Source organism: Macrobrachium nipponense, chromosome 16, assembly GCF_015104395.2.
Source record: "Macrobrachium nipponense isolate FS-2020 chromosome 16, ASM1510439v2, whole genome shotgun sequence".
In the NCBI taxonomy this organism is placed as follows: Eukaryota; Metazoa; Arthropoda; class Malacostraca; order Decapoda; family Palaemonidae; genus Macrobrachium; species Macrobrachium nipponense.
Genome location: NC_087209.1, coordinates 90,745,895 through 90,753,394, shown reverse-complemented (window position 1 = coordinate 90,753,394; position 7,500 = coordinate 90,745,895).

The following is a 7,500-nucleotide window of genomic DNA, read 5'->3' as shown; positions in this document are numbered from 1 at the left end:
TCAATGAATGAACTACATCTAGGCGCTTAAAAATTTAATGTTGTTAAGTGGTATATGAGCTCCTCTGAATTTGTGACAGAAATGATCAGAATGTTTAATGTGGCTGGGAGAAAAATGTGCCTAAGAAAGGGAAAAGGAGGTAGCTAACCACTTCGAAATCTATAATTGAAAGCTCTGGCACAGGAGATAATGGATCTGAATAGAAGATTATCTTTGGTGGAGAATTGGGAAGCCATAAAATTAAGATAGTTTAAGGTTGATGACTTTAAATTCCTCCAGTAGTTCAATAAACTGAAATTTGTCGTGTATAATTTATAGCAACAAGTGTTGGTTCAAAAGCCAGATGGTAGAATCAGCTTAGATTAAAGAAAGGAGAGCAATGAATATTGCAAAGGGGTGCATGGGATGCAGGATAATATAGATAAAATCTTCCTCTAACAGCAATTAAGAAGATTAAAGGGAAATTGTCAAACCAGAGTGGACTTAATGCTGACCTGTGACCTCTTGGTATAAATACCGATTTTTCTTTAACTTTTCTCATTCATTGCCTACCTGAAGAGAGACAGTTTGGGTCTCTAAAATATAGTTATTTACTTTCTACATTTTGCATTTTTATGAGTTCTGTTTTAACAGAATACATTTCACAGTCATAAATATATAGTGTATATATATGTATATATATATATATATATATATATATATATATATATATATATATATATATATATGGTGTGTGTGTGTGTGTGTGTGTGTGCGTGTGTGCATGTATGTGTATAACATGTATATGTATCTATGATAATATATATATATAATAAATAAATAAATCTACATAATATTTAGGTTATTATATATAATATATATATATATATATATATATATATAATATATATATATACATATATATATATTATATAATATAATATATATATATATATATATATAATAAGTATATATATATATATATTATATATATATAATATATATATAACGTACATATTATATATAATTGTATATATACCTACATATATATATATATATATATATATATATATATATATATCATATATTTATTTATTTATATATTATATTTATATCTAATATCTATGTATATATATGTATATTTATATCTATATCTATGTATATATATGTATATCTATATGTATTATATGTATAATATCTGTATATATATGCATATATATATATATATATATATATCTATATATATATAATATATATATATAGTATATATATATATATATATAGTATTATATCAATATATATAAAGCATATATGAATATTCAAATGCTATGCCACGATTAACCCAATGATATCGAATTCATTTTCCTTTGTGAAAAATGACTTCAAGCGTAAATCTTATAATAAAATAAAATAACTCTGACCATTATAGGAGCTCAGGCCTTTGTGAGGTGATATCTGGGAGACAGTGACGTCCGCCTAATTTTGAAGACGAGAGATTTCAAATGTGCATTCTTGCATAATTAGTCTTGGCCCTTCCTTATGCACCCATACTATTCCTTTCCTTTGTAAAAGTTTCTAAGACCTTTCCATTCAAGAAATGAAACGTCTTTTGTTATTACTTCCCTTACCGCATCATCACACATTCCATATGAAGTATGAAGGATTTCTGACTGTCATTAAGAAAATGCTTTGCGCAACACTTCCAATATTACATACTAATATTTTAGCCTCAGGATTTTTACCTACAAGTCTTTCCCAAATACAAGAACTCCTCTTTGATCAGGCATTGATCAATGAGGATTTTGTTTTTATCCTTCCTGGAGAGAATCCAAGTGTTCCGTCAACACAGTTCCCATACCCAGTATGTTAATTTTTACTTCAAATAATTTGACCACAAATATTGCGCTAGGCTGAGAACAGAAATCACTTCCCAATTCAAGTGACATCAATAACCAGAGGTTGGGAAAGTAAGTGATTACATAAAAAAAATACTTTCTTCTTATAAATCGTGTTTTTTTTTTTTGCACAAAAAAAAAAAGAAAAAAAAAAGAAAACTAAACTAATATTTTTTCTTGAGATATCCACCTAAAATGGTGTTAATAACAATATTTTTGGTGGTCAAATCTCTGCAAGTTTTGGCGGAAAGGGGTTAAAAGTTGACCAGAACATTTGGTGAAGGATGCCAGGAGTAATAGGTTTGTATGAACTAATCTCTTCTGTGAAGAAGGTATTTCTTAACCGGCCCCAGCCCTGTAGCTACTTGGAAAGGAAACAAGCACAAAAACACCTCTTCTACCTGAACAGATAAGGAACATGGATACAAGCTGCATTGTTCTTTGGCTCGAAATTTTGATGCTGTGAAGTCTGTCTTAGCCAGCAGAAGCAATGGCAATACAGAAAGCACAGAAAGTCACTGAAGATCTCCAACTGCAAGCAGATCTTGCCTTATAGCTTGGAATTTGTCTTTCATTCCTATTCAGTTGAAAAAACTAGAGACTGCTGGCTGAGTCTCTGAGGGAAGTCTTAACCAAAACTAGGAACTGACCAAGAAGCAAGAAGGAGGAAAACTTCTGGTGAAAATGTAATCGATTTCGGGAACGTTTTTTGAGGCAGAATTGGCACGAAATCCAGATATTGAAGTATTACCAGTAGTCAAAGGAGTTTTGAAAGGCGAGGACAGCAGTGGGTGACAATTTCCTGTTGGATAGGGCCAGCAGATATAGCAAATCTGAAATACGCACCAGCTGCCAATGTGGATTTAGAGAGGAGCTTCTGTCTATAAAAATCATGGTTACAAAATTTTTTTATATCCGTTTCAGCAGTCTGAGTCCATATACTTTATATTACATTTTGTAAATAGTCTGTAGTAAGAATTTCATTAGTGGATAATCCTTAGATAATTGAAAACATTGATCATTATGTTCATTTCTTTGTTCCATTTTCCTAGCTATATGTACTAATTAATTTCAGTTTATGGCTTGCTGATCAAGTGCTCATCCAGTATTATGTGCCTATTGTTTTAAAATGTCAATAAATTTCAAGGGAAAATCCATCACTGTCGCCCAATATCATGCCACAAGCGTTCTGTTATATTAAATGAAATTTATGCTTGATATACCTGTAGTGTCAGGCAACGAAGGAAATTGGATGTGGAATGAAGAAAATCATTAGCATGTATTATGAAAATTACTCGAATATGTTGAGGAATGATTTAAGACTAAATTTTTTAATTGATTTTAATTAGATTCTGCTCCAAAGAAAAAAGAGCCTAATTTCAATAATTACGTAAATTTAAAACGTAACCTGTTTAAACCTAAAATGGTCAAAAGCAGAATATGCAACCCATTTAGAATGAACAGAGTCAAGCGCAGAATATAAAGAAGTCTCCATTTCCCTGAAGATTATGGAACCCGAGTGGCAAACTCTGTGGCTCACGAAACTTGATGCTCTCCTGCAAATTGTGGAATAGGTATCTCCAAATACTGTATTAAATTATTTTCGGAATATTACTAGGTCCATGTTAAAGTTTAAACAAAGCACTGGTTCCTTTTATCTGTTAAGTATTTAATCCTTATCTCTTTCAAGTTTTTGATGTTCTCACTCGAATATTCTGTCACAACAAATGCTGAGTTCAGATGAGAAATAATGAATGTATGTATGTTTATGCATATGGATAGATATCATGGATGAAATAGATATTTGTCGGGTTTTCTGTAAGAATATTGCAAAATGATTTCGTTATATATAGCTGGTACAATTTATAAACTATTGGAGGATAATCGCAAAGACAGGCCAGTTTCGATCGTACGATAAGGCTACACTATTTTTTGTTTTTTCCAGAGCGCGAATTTCTCTCTCTCTCTCTCTCTCTCTCTCTCTCTCTCTCATATATATATATATATATATATATATATATATATATATATATATATATATATATATATATTATAGTAATATATGTATATATATATATATATATAGTATATAGATATATATATATGTATGTATATATATATATATATATATATATATATATATATATATATATATATATATATATATATATATATATATATATATATATATATATATATATATATATATATATATATATATATATATATATATATATATATATATATATATTGTAATGGCGTAACCACCACACGATATTTTTAATCCAATTATAGGTTACACATGTATTCACTTAATTAACAGGATATGAAATTCACAAGGCGTGAAATCGTACCACAACCTTAAACCACCCAGCGTGTAAAATCAATTCAGGGGTGAAAACAAACACTTGGAAAAAATAACTAAATTTAATACATAACTCTTAGGCAGAAATACACCTGAACTCTATAATTCAAAAATAGATGAATAACAAGCACATTTAAATAGCCACTAAACAACCCCAAATACTCAACTAATAACAGAAACCAACACATTCAAGCACAAAAAGGAGGGGGTCCAGAAAGGAGGAGAAAGGCAAAAAGAAAGAATAACCTAACAAAATACACGCTAATATTCCTAACTACTTCTCCGTATGTTTTAAAGATCTCCCCTTTCAAGGCAAGATACGACTCCACGTCTGGAGGACAAATCAGGGCGATTATCAGCGCTGAATCCAGAAATATGTTAATAGGTGGCTGACAGTATCAAGCTGTCCACTGAATACGACAGCAGAGAAACATTTGCCGAGCTTATCAAATGTACATAATTTACCTTGGGACAGAGAGGTCCCCTTGGCTTTATAAACTGAACCAAAGGCGTTAAGGATAAAATCCTGAAGCTGCGAGACGGGGAGATCCAAAAGGTATGTAGGGGGTGAATAATCTCCAGTCCAAGAACATATGCAGAGGCCAATAATCAGTACCAACGGTCAATCCAAAACAGCGCCCAAGCTAAGGTCCAGGAAACAACTGGCTCATATCACCACCGAAGACTTTCATCTCCACCACTGGTCAGCAAGAGCCGGGGGGGCCGGGGGGGTTGGATGTGGGGAGAAGGCCACTCCCAGAGAAATCACCAAATATGGAATTTGAAAAAGAGGATTAGTAAAAACAACATACACAAACCAAACACCGGAGAGGAAAAAACTAGCAATTACCATTCTTAACTAATTAACAGTTTTAAAAAATCTAATACATATTATTAAAATATTTAATACATTGTTACGATATCATTAACCGGCAACGAGATGACAATATATATATATATATATATATATATATATATATATATATATATATATATATATATATATAGAGAGAGAGAGAGAGAGAGAGAGAGAGAGAGAGAGAGAGAGAGAGAGAGAGAGAGAGAGAGAGAGATATATATATATATATATATATATATATATATATATATATATATATATATATATATATATTTTTATATATATACATATTTAAATCTGGGACTCGTTAAATACCCCTTTCGAGCTCGATTGTAAATGGAGAATGTCGGTTGAGGGCCAAGATTAAAACTCAAGGGAAAAGGTGTAAAGAAAACTCTAAGAATCAAATTTAAAGGGGATATATTTTTACTTCTAAATACGCTACTAATTCAAGGCGCCAGCAAGGGCGCTACTGACCTCCAGGACCGACTTAGTACTGGGAAACAACTTCTTGTAGTACTGGAACACGTGACCGGGGACACGTGTAGAGATTGCAGCGTGCATGTAAGTCAGGGCGCTTACAAGGAATGACAGCTCCACCTCACAGCAGGCAAGGATGTGGCAGGGTGTCTGTAGCACAGGAGGTCCTATAAACACGTGGTTGGTACCGACAAATACTCAAACTTGCGTCATTTAAATCTTACGTTCTCAGAATTTCCTCAGTGGGCAAAGAATGACTGAATTACTACACAGAAACGTATGGTATTGAATGGGAGGGTGTAAACACAGCACAAGCCTCACGTCATCTCCCTCGGTAAATTCTTTTAGAATTTGACAATATCAGGAGGTCAATCAGACAATAAGGATTATTACACCACATTCAATTGAACCACAGCTCTTTAATCAGAGTAGCTTATCGAACAGGGGATTGACAAGGGTAACGGTGATCGTTCGCACAAGCACAGACACAGGAAAATACAGAAAGAAATATAGTAGAAGTAATAAAAGTGACAGCCCCTGATCCTGCACTTGGTTGCTCGTAGGATCCCACTTCTCGAAGGCGCCAATGGAGGTGGGACTTCGTCACTTCATTCGGCAAATGGTCAGGAAGGCAGCGCGTGGAAGGGTAAGGGGAGGAGCGAGCGTGTGACCCGAGTGCTGGAGACTGACTCACTAGAGCGCTTCTCTTCCGTTGCCTTCTTTTATGACTTCGGCGGATTTATGGCCATGATGGGACATTCTCTGTAAATGCAGGATACTGTGAATTGGAGACTCGCAGAAAGAGAGAGAAGGCAGGTCTGGTGCCTATATTTTCCCTAGGTTACTTTAATGAATGGCAAAAGCAAAGGAATTCATAGTAACATTTATACATACTCAATGTAGCACAAAGGGACACGTGCAAATCCCGGTTTTCACTCACCTTCTTACGTTGATATTGTGATATTAATACATATACATACATACACACACACAACACACACACACACACACACACATATATATATATATATTATATTATATATATATATATATATATATATATATATATATATATATATATATATATATATATATATATATATATATATATATAGTATTTATGTATAAATATATATTACATTTATATATCTATCTATCTATCTATGTATCTATCTATCTATCTATCCATCTATATATATATATATATTATATATATAATATAATATATATATATATATAAATATACCATATATATGAGTTTGTCTCTCAAGGTATGAACCTTCTAGATTACAGCAAAGCCATTATTGATGAGAAAAGAGATGAGACCTAATTATCCTCCCCCTAAGACATTAGTAAAGCACCCACTGCCTCTTTGTTGTCTCATCTGAGTTGCATCTTTGAACAGCCTCATTACCGAACTTCACAGCACGAAGTTTGTTCAGTCGATGGTTGGCAGAGGTCGACTGAACCGGTACCCGATAAAGCCAGTCAACTTATGTCCCCTATAATTGATTCCTAAGGAGAAGCGCAGTGAACTGTGGAAGTGTTTAAGCGTTGGCATTGGAACCTGTACTGGAAACTGTCCTCAGAGCGTTTCAACCGATAGAGAGAGAGAGAGAGAGAGAGATAGAGAGCGAGAGAGAGGAGAGAGAGATATCCTGACGAAACCGAAATATAATAAACAGTATTTATCACTTTTTAAATTCTTACTTTCAGAAAAACGCTCCAACAATACAAAGGAACACCAAGAAAATCAAAACCGTTGTACCTGAGCCTCCTTGAGAGCTACCTAATATCCGTGGTTGGTTGTCATACCATTTTTTTAGCAGAAAGAAAACAATGAAAGGACGACATTACATATATTATATATAATATATATACGACATTAATCTACAAAAGTGGTTTGTTTTAATATCTAATTC